The sequence below is a fragment of the Aotus nancymaae genome, unplaced genomic scaffold (genome assembly GCF_030222135.1).
Source record: "Aotus nancymaae isolate 86718 unplaced genomic scaffold, 86718_ANA_hifiasm-v0.15.2.pri h1tg000033l, whole genome shotgun sequence".
NCBI lineage: Eukaryota > Metazoa > Chordata > Mammalia > Primates > Aotidae > Aotus > Aotus nancymaae.
This window is the reverse complement of record NW_026988447.1, coordinates 32,896,811-32,916,444: the sequence shown is the minus strand read 5'-3', so window position 1 is coordinate 32,916,444 and position 19,634 is coordinate 32,896,811. Positions and strand designations below refer to the sequence as shown.

Below are 19,634 nucleotides of genomic sequence, written 5' to 3'. Positions count from 1 at the left end.
TCTCCCCAGATAATCGCTTTGTCCATCTCCAGCTATAACCCTCGTGGGAGAACAGAACCATGGATTGGTACTCCGTGCTCGCTTTGTAACTTGATATGTCTCAGTCACACATGCTCAACCCCCAAAAATACCCAACCTCCAAGACAGCACTTACAGTCCAGTTTTCCTACTTTGACTGATGCACGAGTTTGCCTGGTTGCCACGGTGCCTGGTTTTTCTCCCCATGTTATCTCCACTGCCTCCTGAATAACGATATTGGGTTCATCTATGGCCCTTCTTGGGAGCCGGGCCACTCAGTCAGAACGGGTCACCTAAAATCAAGAGAGGCATCTCTCCCCACTCAGCTGGAGTCTCACTCCACACAAGCACAGAAATCCTGGATGGGTCCACAGGTTTTGAGAAACAAACTCACCTGTCCAAACACAAAGAATGGACTCAGAGACATAGAGAACAACAGAAGTGAGAATTTTAATGACAGTCTTGAAAGATCATGTGTCTGATGAGCAGGCATACCTAGCACAGTTACACCAAGAGATTTATTCCCTAGTGCACAGGTTCCTCCTCCAGTTCCTCATAGGCTGAGTACTATGGGGTCATGATCTTCCCAGATATCACCTATTGGTTGTTAGGTAGGGGGTTTTAGGTGTCTTCTTTAGGATTGTCTCACTGTATTTTGTTGCAACCCACAATGCATTGCAATTATAGTCAGCTTAGGGACTTTTCAAGTATTTGACTTATGACCTAGGTAGTCAGGCAAGCTAATAAAAATAAATAGAAAAAGTGAGCTATTTTGCAAGCTAGTGAACTTTTATTTTAGACTAAAGTTTTGGTTTGGGTGAGGGCAACTAAGGGGAGCCCTGACAAGCAAGCACCAGCTATCGAAGCAAGGGCCTAGTATATTCTGTCCTTTTGTAGTTCGTGGACCAAAACCAATTCAAGGCATTTTGTTCTGCAAATGGACCATCATATATATTATTTCCTTTAAGATACAATATTATGGTATCTTAATAAAGTGACATACTATACTTCTGAGTCACATAGCTATTCTGCAAGACAACTTTCTTAGTGGAATACAAGAAAATACTTATTTTTCACAGGTCAGCTAGAGGGCTCCTTATCTGTGGGTGGGCTGGAAGTTGGCTGACCCATGCTGGGCTTGGTTAGAGTTTGCTTCCTTTAAGGTTAAGGTCAAACTGTCGTAGTCTGTTTCATGTTTCCTTTTTTGGACCCCAGGCTGCAGAAGAAGGATTGATAGTAATAATAGCAGAAGAAACCATTGCAAAAAGGATGAAAACACCCAAAACCAGAACGCCTCTCTTCCTCCAAGGGATCACAACTCCTCACGAGCAAGGGAACAAGGCTGGATGGAGAATGAGTCTGATGAATTGACAGAAACAGGCTTCAGAAGGTGGGTAATAAGAAACTTCTCTGAGCTAAAAGAACATGTTCTAACCCAATGCAAAGAAACTAAGAACCTTGAAAAAAGGTTTGATGAAATGCTAACAGAATAAACAGCTTAGGAATATAAATGAGTTGATGGAGCTGAAAAACACAACATGAGAACTTCACGAAGCATACACAAGTTTCAGTAGCCCAATTGACCAAGCAGAAGAAAGGATATCAGAGGTCGAAGATCAACTCAATGAAATAAAACGAGAAGGCAAGATTAGGAAAAAAGGGTAAAAATAAATGAACAAAGTCTCCAAGAAATATGGAACTATGTGAAAAGACCTAATCTATGTTTGACAGGTGTACCTGAATGTGATGGAGAGAATGAATCCAAGCTGGAAAATATTCTTCACGATATTATACAGGAAAACTTTCCGAACCTAGCAAGGCAGGACGATATTCAACTCCAGGTAATACAAACAACACCACAAAGATATTCCTCAAGAAGAGCAACCCCAAGGCACATAATCGTTAGATTCACCAGGGTTGAAATGGAGAAAATGCTAAGGGCAGCCAGAGAGAAAGGCTGGGTTACCCACAAAGGGAAGCCCATCAGACTCACAGCAGATCTCTCAGCAGAAACCCTACACACCAGAAGAGAGTGGGGGCCAATATTCAACATCCTTAAAGAAAAGAAATTTCAACCCAGAATTTCATATCCAGCCAAACTAAGCTTCATAAGTGAAGGAGAAATAAAATCCTTTATGAACAGCAAATTACTCTACTCAGAGATTTCATCACTACCAGGCCTGCTTTACAAGAGCTCCTGAAAGAAGCACTAAACAAAGAAAGGAACAACCAGTACCAGCCACTCCAAAAACATACCAAATGGTAAGGAGCATCAACACAATGAAGAAACTGCATCAACTAACAGGCAAAACAGCCAGCTAGCATCAAAATGACAGGATCAAATTCACACATAACAATATTAACCCTAAATGTAAATGAGTAAATGCCCCAATCAAAAGAAACAGACTGGCAAATTGGATAAAAAGCCAAAACCCATTGGTGTGCTATAACCAGGAAACTCATCTCACATGCAAGGATACACAAAGGCTCAAAATAAAGGGAAGGAGGAAGATTTCCTAAGCAAATGGAGAGCAAAAAAAAGCAATCCTAGTCTCTGATGAAATAGACTTTAAAACAACAAAGATCAAAAGAGACAAAGGACATTACATAATGGTAAAACGATCAATGCAAAAAGAAGGGCTAACAATTCTAAATATATACGCACCCAATACAGGAGTACCCAGATACATAAAGCAAGTTCTTAATGACTTACAAAGAGACTTAAAGTCTCCCACTATTACTGTGTGGGAGTCTAACACTCCACTGGCAATATTAGACAGATCAATGAGACGACAGAAAATTAACAAGGATATCCAGGACTTGAACTCAGATCTGGATCAAGCAAACCTAATAGACATTTACAGAACTCTCCACCCCAAATCCACAGAATATACATTCTTCTCAGCACATCACACCTACTCTAAAATTGACCACATAATCGGAAGTAAATCACTCCTCAGCAAATGCAAAAGAGCAGAAATCATAACAAACAATCTCTCAGACCAGAGTGCAATCAAGTTAGAACTCAGAATTCAGAAACTAACTCAGAACCACACGACTTCATGGAAACTGAACAACTGGCTCTTGAATGTTGACTAGATAAACAATGAAATGAAGGCAGAAATAAAGATGTTCTTAGAAACCAATGAGAATGAAGATAAAACATACCAGAATCTCTGGGACACATTTAAAGCAGAGTCTAGAGGAAAATATATAGCAATAAATGCCCATATGAGAAGCGAGGCAAGATCTAAAATTGACACCCTATCATCAAAATTGACAGAGCTAGAGGAGCAAGATCAAAAAAAAAAAAAACTCAAAACCTAGCAGAAGACAAGAAATAACTAAGATCAGAGCAGAACTGAAGGAGATAGAGACACAAAAAACCCTTCAAAAAATCAATAAACCCAGGAGCTGGTTTTTTGAAAAGATCAACAAAATAGACCTCTAGCCAGATTAATAAAAACAAAAAGAGAATAATCAAATAGATGCAATAAAAGAAAACAATAAAGGGGATATCACCACAGATTCCACAGAAATTCAAACCATCATCAGAGATTATTACAAACAACTCTATGCACATAAACTAGTAAACCTGGAAGAAATGGATAAATTCCTGGACACTTGAATCCTCCCAAGCCTAAACCAGGAAGAAGTCAAAACCCTGAATAGACCAATAATAAGGGCTGAAGTTGAGGCAGCAATTCATAGCCTACCAATCAAAAAAAGCCCAGGTCCAGAGGGTTCACAGCTGAATTCTACAAGACATACAAAGAGGAACTGGTATCACTCCTTCTGAAACTATTCGAAACAATCCAAAAAGAGGGAATCCTTCCCAAATCATTTTATGAGACCAACATCATCCTGATACCAAAACCTGGGGGAGACTCAACAAGAAAAGAAAACTTCAGGCCAATATCCATGATGAACATAGATGCAAAAATCTTCAATAAAATACTGGCAAACCAATTGCAACAGCACATCAAAAAGCTTATCCACCATGATCAAGTAGGATTCATCCCAGGGATGCAAGGCTGGTTCAACATACACAAGTCTATTAATGTAATGCACCACATAAACAGAACCAAACGCAAACACCACATGATTATCTCAATAGATGCAGAGAAGGCCTTTGACAAAATTCAACAACCCTTTATACTAAAAACCCTCAATAAACTAGGTATTGATGGAATATATCTCAAAATAATAAAAGCTATTTATGACAAACCCACAGCCAATATCATACGTAATGGGCAAAAACTGGAAGCATTCCCTTTGAAATCTGGCACTAGACAAGGATGCCCTCTCTCACCATTCCTATTCAATATAGTATTGGAAGTTTTAGCCAGAGCTATCAGGCAAAAAAACAAAATAAAGCGTATTCAATTAGGAAAGGAGGAAGTCAAATTGTCTCTATTTGCAGACTACATGACTGTATATTTAGAAGACCCCATCGTCTCAGCCCAAAAACTCCTGAAACTGATAAGCAACTTCAGCAAAGTCTCAGGATACAAAATCAATGTGCAAAATCACAAGCATTCCTATACACCAATTACAGACTTAAAGAGAGCCTAATGAAGAATGAACTACCATTCACAATTGCTATAAAGAGAATAAAATACCTAGGAATACAACTAACAAAGAATGTAAAGGACCTCTTCAAGGAGCACTACAACCCACTGTTCAATGAAGTAAGAGAGGACACAAACAGATGGAGAAACATTCCATGCTCATGGTTAGGGAGAATCAATATCGTGAAAATGGCCATACTGACCAAAATAATTTACAGATTCAATGTTATCCCTATCAAGCTACCAATGACTGGAAAAAATCACCTTAAACTTCATATGGAACCAAAAGAGAGCCTGCATAGCCGAGTCAATTCTAAGCTAAAAGAACAAAGCGGGAGGCATCACACTACCTGACTTCAAACTATACTACAAGGCTACAGTAATCAAAACAGCATGGTACTGGTACCAAAACAGAGATATACACCAATGGAACAGAACAGAGGCCTCGGAGGCAATGCCACACATCTACAACCATCTGATCTTTGACAAACCTGACAAAAGCAATGGGGAAAGGATCCCCTGTTTAATAAATGGTGTTGGGAAAACTGGCTAGCCATGTGCAGAAAGCAGAAACTGGACCACTTCTTGACACCTTACACTAAAATTAACTCCAGATGGATTAAAGACTTAAACATAAGACCTAACACCATAAAAACCCTAAAAGAAAATCTAGGCAAAACCATTCAGGACATAGGCATAGGCAAGGACTTCATGACTAAAACACCAAAAGCATTGGCAACAAAAGCCAAAATAGAGAGATGGCACCTAATCAAACTCCACAGCTTCTGCACAGCAAAAGAAACAGTCGTTAGAGTGAATCAGCAACCAACAGAATGGGAAAAAATTTTTGCAATCTACCCATCTGATGAAGGGCTGATATCCAGAATCTACAAAGAACTAAAATAGATTTACAAGAAAAAAACAAGCCCATTCAAAAGTGGGCAAAGGTTATGAGCAGACACTTTTTTTTTCATTCAGAAATGAAAATCAAAACTACTTTGACATACCATCTCACACCAGTTAGAATGGCGATCATTAAAAAATCTGGAGACAATAGATGCTGGAGAGGATATAGAGAAGTAGGAACATTTTCACACTGTTGGTGGGAGTGTAAATTAGTTCTACCATTGTGGAAGACAGTGTGACGATTCCTCAAGGACCTAGAAATAGAAATTCCATTTGACCCAGCAATCATTACTGGGTATATATCCAAAGGATTATAAATCATTCTGTTATAAGGACACATGCACACATATGTTCACTGCAGCACTGTTTACAATAGCAAAGACCTGGAACCAACCCAAATGCCCATTGATGATAGATTGGACAGGGAAAATGTGGCACATATACACCATGGAATACTATGCAGCCATAAAAAACAATGAGTTCATGTCCATTGTAGGGACATGGATGAATCTGGAAACCATCATTCTCAGCAAACTGACACAAGAACAGAAAATCAAACACTGCATGTTCTCACTCATAGACAGGTGTTGAACAATGAGAACATATGGACACAGGGAGGGGAGCATCACACACTGGGGTCTATGGGGGGAACTAGGGGAGGGACAGTGGGGGGTGAGGAATTGAGGAGGGATAACATGGGGAGAAATGCCAGATATAGGTGATGGGGAGGAAGGCAGCAAACCACACTGCCATGTGTGTACCTATGCAACAATCTTACATGTTCTTCACATGTACCCCAAAACCTAAAATGCAGTAAAAAAAAATAGGAGAAATACATGAGAACAGGCAGAAAAAGGAAGGTGCTTTTAAAGACCTTGGCTTGGAACTGGTACTTTAAATTCTGCCCACATTTAAATTGCCAATGCAAATTATATAACCAAACCCAAAGTCAAAGGGCCAGGGCACACATCCTGCCATCTCTACCATCCAGAGGTAATGTCAAATGGGTAAGCACAAGAGGGTAAAGAATGTGAGTAATAATTTAGGCAGTGTGAGAATGGACTATTCTTTACACAAGTGGGGTAAATAATAGTCCATTCTCACACTGCCTAAATAAGTGCTTGAGACTGAGTGATTTATAAAGGAAAGAGGTTTAATTGACTCACGGTTCTGCAGGACTGGGCAGGCATCAGAAAACTTGCAATCATAGTGGGAGGAGAAGCAAACATGACTTTCTTCTCTTGGTGGCAGGAAGGGGAAGAAGTACCAAGCAAAGTGGGAAAATTTCTTATAAAATCATCAGATCTCATGACAGCTCACTCCCTATCATGAGAACAGCTTGAGGGGTAACTGTCTCATGATTCAATTAATTCCCTCAGGGTACCTCCAAGTACACATGGGGATTATGGAACCACAATTTAATTCAACTCAATTCCCATCAAAATACCACCATCATTCTTCACAGAAGTAGAAAAGACATTTCTAAAATTCATATGAAACCAAAAAAGAGCCTACATAGCCAAAGCAAGACTAAGCAATAAGAACAAATCTGGAGGAATCACATTACTTGACTTCAAACTATATGAAAGGACATAGTCACAAAAATAGCATGGTACTGGTATAAAAATAGGCACATAAACCAATGGAACAGAACAGAGAATCCAGAAACAAACTCAAGTACTTACAGCCAACTGATCTTCAACAAAGAAAACAAAACATAAATTGGGGAAGGGACACCCTTTCAATAAATGGTGTTAGGAAAATTGGCAAGACACATGTAGAAGAGTGAAACTGGTCTTCATTTCTCACCATATACAGAAATCAACGCAAGATGAATCAAGGACTTAAATCTAATACCTGAAACCATAAAAACTCTAGACGGTAACATCAGAAAAACCATTTTAGACATTGGCTTAAGCAACGACTTTATGACCCAGAACCCAAAAGCAAATGCAACAAAAACGATGATAAATATGTGAGACTTAATTAAACTAAAAAGTTTCAGCACACAAAAAGAAACAATCAGAAGTGAAAACTGACAACTCACAGAGTGAGATCAAAATCTTCACAATCTATACATCTGGGTCTAAGATCCAGAATCTACAAGAAACAAACAATTAGCAAGAAAACAATAAACAATATCATCAAAAAATGGCCTAGGGACATGAGTAAACAATTTTCAAAAGAAGATATATAAATGGCCAACAAACATATTAAAAAAATGCTCAACATTAATAATGATTAGGGAAATGCAAATAAAAACCATGATGCCATACCACCTTACTTCTGCAGGAATAGCCATAATCAAAACATCAAAAAATAATAGACACTGGCATAGACGCAGTGAAAAGGAAACACTTTTACATGGCTACTGGGAATGCAAACTAGTAAAACCACTATGTAAAACAGGGTAGAGATTCTATAAATAACTAAAAGTAGAACTGCCATTTGATCCAGCAATTCCACTAATGGGTATTTACCCAGAGGAAAAGAAATCATTATATGAAAAGGATACTTGCACATACATGTTTATAGCAAGATAATTTGCAATTGCAAAAATATGGAACCAGCCCAAATACCCATCAATCAATGAGTAAAGAGATTGTGATACACACACACATACACACACATACACACACGTGATCTCTGAAAATACATGTGCACCCATATATATCTATACACATATATCTATATATAATCTATCTATCTATATATATATACACACCATGGAATAATCAGTCATAAAATAAATGAAACTGGTATTCACAACAACCTGGATAGAATTGGAGGCCATTATTCTAAGTGAAGCAACTCAAGAATGGAAAAACATCATATGTTCTCAATCATAAGTGGGAGCTAAGCTATGAACATGCAAAGGCATAAGGATGATACAATGGACTTTGGAGATTTAGGGGAAACAATGGGAGGTGAATGAGGGATAAAAGACTACAAATTGGGTACAGTGTATACTGCTCGGGTGATGGGTTTACCAAAATCTCAAAAATCACCTCTAAAGATGTTACTTATGTAACCAAACACCTCCTGTTACCTAAAACCCATGGAAATAAACAAAATTAAATTTTAAAAATAAAAATAAAAAATGAATCACCAACAAAGAAAAAATAATATACAAACAGATAGCCTATAGAATGAGAAAAAATATTTGTAAACTCTGCATCAAAAAAAGGTTGAATACTGGAATCTATAAAATACTTAAATCAACAAACAAACTCATTTAAAAAATGGGCAAAGGACATGAACAAACACTTCTCAAAAGGAGACATACACATAGCCAACAAGCATATGAAAAAAATGCTCAACATTAGTAATAGAGAAATGCAGATCACAATCACAGTGAGATATCATCTTATACCAGTCAGAATGGTTATTATGATAAGGTAAAAAATGGCAAATGTTGGCAAGGTTGTGGAGAAAAGTGACTGCTTATAAAATAATTTTTTTCCTCCCAAAGTACATGTGCACACGTAAGTTCATTGTAGCACATTTCTCAAAGCAAGACATGATATCAACCTAAATGTCTATCCATAATTGACTGGAGAAAGACAATGTAGTACGTATATATCATGGAATACCAGACTGCCATAAAAATGAAATTATGATATTGCAGAAACATAGATGCCACTGGAGGCCACAATCCTACACAAATTAATACAGAGACAGAAAACAAAACAGCACATGTACTCACTTGTAAGTGAGAGCTAAACATTGAGTACAAATTGACAATAAATGGGAACCATAGTCACTGGGGCCTATTTGAAGTGGGAGGACAAGAGGAGGGTAACAATTGAAAAACTTTCTGTCAGATACTATGCTCACTACCTATGTGATTAAATTATTTGTACACCAAACCCTATGAGAAACAATTTACTCATGTAACAACCAGCACATATACCCGGTAAACTTAACATGGAAGTTGAAAAAAGCTTTTTATGTCAATTCATCTAAATTTGAGAATCTTTTATCGGCCAAAGAGGCTTGAGAAACAGTTATTTTATAAACCAACATAGTCTGATCTCTCTGTAATCCTTCCTTCAGTTTCATTGTAAATAGGACAGCTCTTTTCTGCACTCATCATTTTCTTGTTTTATTTTATCAAATACAGCTTTAAAAAAGCTACCTCAAACTTGAAATGTATTGCTTGAAAATCATTTTGCCCAGTTTTACAAGGTCATTTGTGACAAGGTACAACATTACAAGGTACATTCTACTTTATTAATTAACAGTTACCAAGCATTTCACCCTTACCTAGCAGAGATCCCCATTTAGCCAACCTCCTAATCGTTCTGCAACCCAATGTCACATAATTTATGGTTTTGTTAAATTTAAAGCCAAAATATGTCCTATGGCTAAGTCCAAATCCAAGGAATGGGGAAGCATGTTTCTCTACAATGAGGCATTAGCAAGGATATGGATGCAGGGAGGGGTGAAGAATTGGGACCAATCATTAAACACATCATCAGTGGAAAGAAAACCATAAGTACATACACTGATGTAGTTGCATCACTACATTATAATGTTAAATGGAAGAAGCAAATCACAGAATATTTATCACACATTTACATTTATATAAAATTTAAAATATCCAGAATTGAGCAAGGTATGCTTTAAAAAATTTATATTGATGCTGTGTGAAAAGAATATTAGGAATTCTTTACCAACTTTAGGATAGGTTTTAACTCTGGGGATAGAAGAGCGGGAGGACTTAAGGGAAGAAACAATTCTAGAACTCTGGTAATTTTTTTTTTTTTAACTGGTGAAGGCTTGGTTAGTACATAGGCTTTAATTTATTATTTTTGTTTCATCTATTTCTCTATATAAACAGGTTGTTTGTTTTATGTAATATATATGATACGTATACACATATTTAAAGATGTAGGTCTTAATCTACTTAGATTTGAGAAAATGTAAATCAAAGAAGTATATAGTGAGTGAGCTGGTTAATTATATTGTTCCCCACAGGAGAGAAAGATGAAGAATTTAAACAGGGAGGACAGAATGGTGGGTAAGGCCAACAGCATAGACAAACTATATCAAATTCATGTTTCTCTTGCTCACTAGATTTTTCCTATGCCCAACAATGCACATTGGGATGATTTTTATTCCTATTATAGATATAAACATTAAAAAGGTTAGTATCACTCTGTAATTAAGGGATATTAACACTGAAACATGAGAAAAATTGATCACCCAAGTCAATAAAGGAAAAAGAGAAAGATAAACAGGCTTATGGAACATTGTGAAAAATTAAATCTAGAAGCTCATCAATTTGTTTTAGCTTACTCATGGCACACTACCTAAAACTGAGGGATAGTTTAATACTTTGGAAAGAAAGAAAGATTTGAGAAAATATTAGATTTAGGAGACTGGCTTTGAAAAAAAAATAAAAGGTTTTTATTAAAAGCTGTTTCATAATCAATAGAAAGAATTATGTGCATGAAAATCAATATGCTAACATTATGCTCATAATTTATAATTCAAAGTATACTACTCTTAAATTTTCAATTATTAAATAGTTAACTGGTCTGAATTATAGTTATTTCAAATTAAACACTTAGACTCTCAACTTTTGCAATTATTAGCAGCTACTTTTATAAATTGAATATTTGAATATATGAATACATTTCATATGTATTTCTATTATATATATATATAATCCATAGGTTTAAAAATTTAAATTTTGAAATTAAGTCCCAGTTTCAAGTAACATGAGAGAGAAAAAAATACCTTTTGTAAAGCAATGGCTCATCGAAAAATTGCTGCCAGGTTCTGGAATGCATATTTGATTAACAGTGCCTGAGCACTAGGAGTTATGCCTGTATTTTTAGGACACAAAGACTTAATTATTAAAGCACTGTTCACAAAGACTATATGAAAATAAATGTGACCATTTATGCTTTCTTTTCATTCTAAAGAGTCTTACAAAATAAACCTGTTGTCTCTGGGTTTTCATTTAACCCCTGTTATGTGTCTTGCAATCAGCTAAAGAAGAGTCAATAAATGCTCTTAATCAGGCTTTTGGTGGCTTATCTCTTGAATTAATTTGCATTTTTATCTATTCATCTTTGAAGTCCTGTCGAATCAAATGGCTTTATTTAAAAAATCATGAGGGATTTCAACAATCAAATCACAAGGGTTTTTCTCATTAACCTAACAGAATGCTTGAAAAACAAATTTAAATTAATTTTTGCAAAAAAACTCTTTCTTTGATCCCATTATTAGAAATAAAAACACTTTTAAGGATACCTTTTGAAATCAAATTTTTACAAGTGAGCAATAATATTTTAGGAGTGTAGTGATAATTAGTATAGTTCTTGTGAGTCACTCTATTTTCTCTTAAAAGTTATATTTTGAAGAAAAAAGTGTTAAAGTAATCATAGGGAAGGAGATGCATTGAACACAATGAAAAGATAGCAAAGGGAGAGGATAGCAATGGAGGTTCAAGCTCACCTGTGCTTTTACTCTGAATTTGAAGCTGTTTTTTTCACTTTCATTCATCTCCTGATAAGATTCAGGACAAGTAACACCAAATATGCCATCTTTGCATTTGAGAAAACAACAGAAACAGGATGCTCGCATTCTGACTTCCTTCCACCTTTCTTTCATTGAAGTGGGTCAAAAGCCCTCATATGAGGGGTGCCTACTGTGCACTGGGAGGAAAGGAACATCTATATCTCTGAAGATAGTGTATTAGTTCATTCTCATACTGTTATGAAATAATACCCAAGACTGAATAATTTATAAAAGAAAAAGGGTTAATTGACTTACAGTTCCACATGGCTTGGAAGGCCTCAGGAAACTAAAATCAATATGCTTACATGGCAGAAGGTGAAAAGGAAGAAAGGCACTGCCTTCAAAGGGCAGCAGGAAGGAGAGGGGCTAAGCAAAGGGGGAAAAATCATTTTAAAACCATGAGATCATTTAAGAACTCATTGTTATGAGAAAAGCATGTGGAGTAACCACCCCTATGATTTAATTATCTCCCACTGAGTCCCTCTCATGACACATGGGGATTATGGGAACTATAACTTAAGATGTGATTTGGGTGGGGACACAGCCAAACCATATCATTCCACCCTCAGCAGCTCCCAAATATCATGCCAAAGTTACTTCCACATTTTGGGATATTTGTATAGCAGTATCCCACTACTCCTGGTATCAATTTATTAGGCCATTTTTATGCTACTTTTAAAAAATACCCAAGACTGGGTAACTTATAAAGAAAAAAGGCTTAATTGATTCACAGCTCCACATGGCTGGGAAGTCCTCAGGAAACTTACAATCATGGTGGAAGGTGGATGTACCTTCTTCACAGGTCAGCAGCAAAGAGAAGTTCTGAGCAAAGGAAAACTGTCAGATTTTGTGAGAATTCACTTACTGTCATGAGAACAGCATGAGGGTAACCACCCCCATGATTCAATTACCTCCCACTGAGGATTATGAGAACTACAATTCAAGATGAGATTTGAGTGGGGACACAGCGAAACCATATCCGATAGCAATGCATGGAAGAAACTAAACAGATCTTGCTAAGTTCTCCCTAGTTTACTATCATTAGATTATGCTCCCTTTGTCCAATCATACTTCTTCATAACTATACAGTTCTTCACCAAACTTAGTGTAAAACTATACAGGTTTTCCTGTTTCTATGGGTATTTATTTCTGAAGGATCTCATGTTACATACAATTTAGATTAAATAGAACATGTCAGGACAGTTAAAGAAGTTTCATTCCCAAATATATTTGTTCATTAATTCAGCAAAATGTCTTTAAAAAAATACTTTATGCCAGACAATGTGCTGTGTCAAAGTTGATAGTAATCAGCAGGCAGATACAATCTCAAGTTTGCAGAGTTTGCAATCTAACAGGTGAAAAAATACATCATTAGAAATTTTGAAAATAGCGATGAAAGAAAATCAAAGGCCTCAATGACAGAACACTATGGAGTATGTTTTTTAGATAAATACTATGAGAAACCCTCTCTGAAGAGCTAACATTTTAGATGAGACCTAAGGATAAGAAGAAGCCAGAAATGTGAATATTCAAGGGAAGTATTTCCAGAAAGAGTGAATTATAAACAAAATGAATTGACCCAAGAGAGAGCTTATCATTTTTGGAAACTAAAACAAGAACAATGTGTTTAGAGTGTGCTGTGGGCTGAGCCTAGTTCAAAATAAAATAGAAGATGGATTTGATAGGTAGATTATGCAGTACTTCCTAGGCCATGTTTAAAATACTATTGTTATAAGTGCAATGAAGAGACCCAAAATGGTGAATGTGAAAAATACACACTGGGGGAAGAAATGCAGGACCCTGAAATTCTAAGCTGAACATAAAGCCTTAAATGGCAGTACTAAAAGCTTATTTCCCAGGCTATACCTGTAAATGTTAAGATTTATTGATGTTTATACATAAAATTGTTTGGCTATGTTCAAGTTTTTGATGGTATGGAGACATATAGGTGAGAAGTTAGTTTTCATCTTTGTCCTCAAAGTTGGCTATGTATTGAAAATGTCTCTGAATGAATATAATATATATAAATATTTACTTGGAATAACATAATTCTGTTTATATGTGTTTATCAATCTACTTACGTATTACTATATCTGGATGTCAAGGATATTCTTTTTTGGACAAAAAGATAATAATGGCAGATGAGAGGCAGGACTAGATTGCAGCTCTGACTCAGATAGATAGAGCAGTATGTGGAAGCTCGCATTGTGAATTTTAGCTCCAGAATGACTGCAGGAATAAATTGAGAATCCCAAAAGGATCCAGACTCTGTGAAAGAGGCAGATTGCTCCTGCAGAAACCAGGAGACACCCCAAATACTGTGAATGTCCAAACTGCAGAAGTGGGAAAGGAAGTTCCTCTTCTCCCAAACACACACCCCCACAGAGGAAACTGAAAGCCTAGCCTGTAGGACAAGATTTTGATCTTACCTAGAGCTGAGACAATTTAGAGAGCCAAGCAAATTACAGAAGTAGAGGAAGCAATGAGAAAGGCCCGGGAGCTTGCTGGATCCCAAGCAGGCCATTCCTGGTTGGCATCACAAGGATCCTTTGGGAGTGTGGCCAGTGGCCCCAGGGAAAAGCCACAGGGAGAAGACATTTTCCAGCTGAACTTTGTAACAATTTGGACCTGTTGAGAAGCCTCCTGGCCAGAACTTGGGGGACAGCTTAATCTGGTGTGCAGACGCCACAGGCAGGGGAAGAACTAAAGCCCTTTTCTTTTGCAGCATGGAGGCACGTAGCCTGAGGCAAGTTCTCAACCCTGATTGCCCACTGCCTGGAAACAGACTTGGTGCTGTTAGGGAGAGCATGGTGGGAGTGAGACTGGCCTTTCAGATTGCATGGGAGTTGAGTGAGGCCTGGGACTGTGCCTTTCCCCTACTTCCCTGACAACCTGTATGACTCAGCAGAGAGAGCCATAATCTTCCTAGGTACACAACTCCATTGACCTGGGAACCTCACCCTCACTCCCCACAGCAGTGGCAGTAAGACCCTCCCAAGGAGAGTCTGAGCTCAGACACACCTAGCCCTGCCTTGACCTTGTTTCTCGGTTTTGGGGTGCAGGGGAGTGCTCAGCTCCCCTGAGAGGATGTTTCCAGGCTCTTGGTCTCTCACCCAAGAATGGGAGAGGGGACCACAGCAGGGTGCGCTTGCAAGAAAATATCAGACCCCAAAGAGTTTTTGCAGAGAAGTGATTTATTTAGGCAGCAAAAGAGAAAAAGGGGAGAGAAAAAGATGAAAGAGAATGCTTCCATGAAGAGTGTGGAAGGGGACCCAAATATGGAATCCAGGAAAGGAAAAGCAGCTTCCACGAGAGTGGAAGGGGACTCCAGAGGAGGAAATCCACCTGGATGAGGGAGACAGGGACTTTTAACCTGGGAGGAATTCCCACCTTCTCCAAGCCCCCTGGCCAATGAAGAGTTCCTTTAAACTTCCACTGGAGTGATTGACCTTTGGTCCTTTCCCACATACATGAAAATTAAAACAAAGACCTCTAATCCCCAGATGGAGACAGAGTGGTGAGGGCAAGGTTATGGCACTAGGAAGTTTTTGCCCTTGAAATTACACCCCCTTGTGGACCAAGAAAGAGAATACATTCCCTCAACCTGATGGTCCTTCCTTACCTATCTTGGTGACTGAAGAAAGGGCATGTACCCTTGGGAGTTCTAGGGCCCCATCTACCACTCCTTTCCATACTACCATAGCTGATGCTCTCTTGAAAATACCACCTCCCAGCAGGATTCCAACCAGCACAAAAATAGAACATTAAACCACCAAAGCTAAGAATTCTCACGGAGTCCATTTCACCCGCCTGCCACTGCCACCAATACAGGTGCTCGTATCCATAGCAGAGAGACTCATAGATGGTTCCCATCACAAGACTGCAGACAACCCCCAGTGCCAGCCCAGGGCCTGATAGATTTGCTGGATGACTAGATCCAGAAGAGAGATAACAATTTCTATAGCTCAGCTGTCAGGAAGCCACATCCATAGGAAAAGGGACCAATGTCTACATCAAGGTAGCACCCAGTGGGAAAAAAGAATCTGAACAGCCTTCAGCCCTATACCTTCCCTCTGACAGAGCCAACCCAAATGAGAAGGAACCAGAAAACCAACTCTGGTAATACAACAAAACAAGAATCATTAACACAAAAAAAAAAAAAAAAAAAAAAATCACACTAGTTTATCAGCAATGGATCCAAACCAAGAAGAAATCCCTGGTTTGCCTGAAAAAGAATTCAGAAGCTTTGTTGTTAAGCTAATATAGACACGAGAGAAAGGCGAAGCCCAATGCAAGTAAATCCAAAAAAAAAAAATAAAATAAATAAATAAATAAATAAATAAATAAATAAATACAAGAAGTGAAAGGGGAAATATTCAAGGAAATAGATAGCATAAAGAAAAAAAAATCAAAACTTCAGAAAACATTGGACACACTTATAAAAATGCAAAATGCTCTGCAAAATCTCAGCAATAGAATTCAAAAAATAGAAAAAAGAAATTTCGAGCTTGAAGACAAGTTCTTTGAATTAAACCAATACAACAAAGACAAAGAAAAAAGAATAATAAAATATGAAGAAAGCCTCCAATAAGTATGGGATTATGTTAAATGACCAAACCTAAGAATAATCGGTGTTCCTGAAAAAGAAGAGAAATCTGAATTTTGGAAAACATATTTGGTGAATAATTGAGAAAAACTTCCCCAGCTTTTCTAGAGACCTAGACATCCAAATACAAGTAGCACAAAGAACACCTGGGAAATTCTTTGCCAAAAAAAAAAAAAAGATTATTGCCTAGGCATATTGTTATCAGGTTATCCATAGTTAACATAAAGAAAATAATCTTAAGAGTTGGGAGAAAGAGGCACCAGGTAGCCAATAAATGAAATAATAGTAGGTTTCTCCATAGAAATTCCAAAGCTAGAGGTTCTAGCTTGAAGGGATTGAGGCTAGAAAGGATCAGAGCCCTATCTTTAGGGCTCCTCAAACAAAACAATTACCAGACAAGAATTTTGTATCCAGTGAAACTAAGCATCATATATGAAGAAAAGATACAGTCTTTTTCAGACAAGCAAATACTGAGAGAATTTGCCACTACCAAGCCACCACTGTAAGAACTACTAAAAGGAGCTCTAAATCTTGAAACAAATCCTGGAAACACATCAAAACAGAAGTTTTCTAAAACATAAACCTCACAGAACCTATGAAACAAATAAACAAAAATATATACAGGCAACAAAACCACTATGAATGAAAGATACCCCACATCTCAATACTAATATTAAATGTAAGTGGCCAAAATGCTTCATTTAAAAGAAACAGAACTACAGAATGAATAAGAGTTCACCAACTGACTACCTGCTACCTTCAAGGGACTCGCCTAACATGTAAGGACTCACACAAAGTTAAAATAAAGTGTTAGAAAAGGGAATTTCATGAAAATGGACACCAAAAGTGAGCAGGGGTAGCTATTTTTATATCAGACAAAACAAACTTTAAAGCAACAGCAGTTAAAAAATACAAAGAGTAACATTATATAATGGTAAAAGGCCTTATTCAACAGGAACATATTACAATTCTAAACATATATGCACCTAACACTGGAACGCCTGAATTTATAAAACAATGACTAATAGACCTAAGAAATGAGATAGGCAGCAACACAATAATAGTGAGGGACTTCAGTACTCCACTGAGAGCACTATACGGGTCATCAAGACAGAAAGTCAATAAAGAAACAATGGATTTAAAATATACCTTGGAACAAATGGACTTAAGAGATATACACAGAACATTCCATCCAACAACCACAGAATATACATGCTATTCAACACCTCATGGAACTTTCTCCAAGATAGATCATATGATAGGCCACAAAAAGAGCCTCATTGAATTTAAGAAAACAAATTATATCAAGCAATCTCTCTGACCACAGTGGAATAAAACTAAAAATCAACTTTAAAGTTACCCACAAAACCATGCAAATACATGGAAATTAAATAACCTGTTCCTCAAGAATGAAATCAAGATAAAAATTTAAAAATTCTTCAAACTGAACAACAGTACTGACACAACCTATCAAAACCTCTGGGACACAGTAAAGGTGGTACTAAGAGGAAACTTCATAGCCCTAAACACACCTACATCAAAAGACAAAAAAGCACAAAATGACATTCTAAGGCCATACCTCAAGGAACTAGAGAAACAAGAACAAACCAAACCTAATAATAGAAGAAAAGAAATAACCAAGATCAGAGCAGAACTAAATGAAATTGAAACAAAACATAAAATACAAAATATAAATGAAAGAAAAATCTGTGTCTTTGAAAAGATAAATAAAATTCATAAATCATTAGCAAGAATAACCAAAAGAAGAGAGAAAATCTAAATAACCTCAATAAGAAAAAAATAGGAGATATTACAACTGACACCACAGAAATATAAAGGATCGTTTAAGGCTATTATGACCACCTTTCTGCACATAAACTTGAAACCTAGAAGAGATAGATAAATTCTTGGAAAAATACAACTCTCCTTGCTTAAATCAGAAAAAAATAGATACCCTAAACAGACCAATAACAAGCAACAAGATTGAAATAGTAATTTAAAAATTACCAACAACAAAAAAAGTCCAGGATCAGATGGATTAATAGCAGAATTCTACCAGACATTCAGAGAATTGGTACCAATCCAATCCAATTGACACTATCCCACAAAATAGAGGAAAACGGAACCCTCCGTAATTCATTCCATGAAGCCGGCATCACCCTAATACTCAAATCAGGAAAGGACATAGCCAAAAAAAATTACAGACCCATATCCCTGGTGAACATGGATGCTAAAATCCACAATACAATACTAGCTAACTGAATCCAACCACATATCAAAAAGATAATCCATGGTAATCAAGAGGGTTTCACACCAGGGATGCAGGGATGGTTCACATATGAAAGTCAATAAATGCAATACAACACATAAACAGAATTAAAAACAAAAATCACATGATCATCTCAATAGATGCAGAAAAAACATTCAACAAAATCCAGTGTCAATTTATGATTAAAACTCTCAGCAAAATCAGCATACAAGGGACATACCTCTATGTAATAAAAGCCATCTATGACAAACCCACATCCAACATTATACTGAACAAGGAAAAGTTGAAAGCATCCCCCCAAGAACTGGAACAAGACAAAGATAGTCATTTTTACCTTCTATTCAACATAGCACTGGAAGCCCTAGCCAGATCAATCAGACAAGAGAAAGAAAGAAAGGACATCCAAATCAGTAAAGAGGAAGTCAAACTCTCACTGTTTGTTGACAATATGATTGTTTACCTCAAAAACCTTAAAGACTCCTCCAGAAAGCTCCTAGAACTGATAAAAGAATTCAGCAACAAAGTTTCCAGATAAAAGATTAATGTACACAAATGTAGTAACTCTTTTACACACCAACAGTGACCAAGCTGCAAGTTAAATCAAGAAGGCAAGCCCTTTACAATAGCTGCAAAAATATAAAACATTTACAAATATACCTAACCAAGGAGGTGAAAGATATCTACGAATAAAACAACTAAACACTGCTGAAAGAAATCATGGATGACACAAACA

General features: G+C 37.0%; 1 long non-coding RNA gene across 1 annotated transcript in view; it reads left to right on the top strand.

Moving 5' to 3' along the window:
- Window positions 1-1,862, top strand: part of LOC135277789 (uncharacterized) — a 275,047-nt gene extending 273,185 nt beyond the window's left edge. Inside the window, exon 5 of the long non-coding RNA XR_010345380.1 lies at window positions 1,234-1,862. This is a non-coding gene — a long non-coding RNA (uncharacterized LOC135277789). The remainder of the gene's footprint in view (window positions 1-1,233) is intronic.
- Window positions 1,863-19,634: the final 17,772 nt, after the last annotated feature.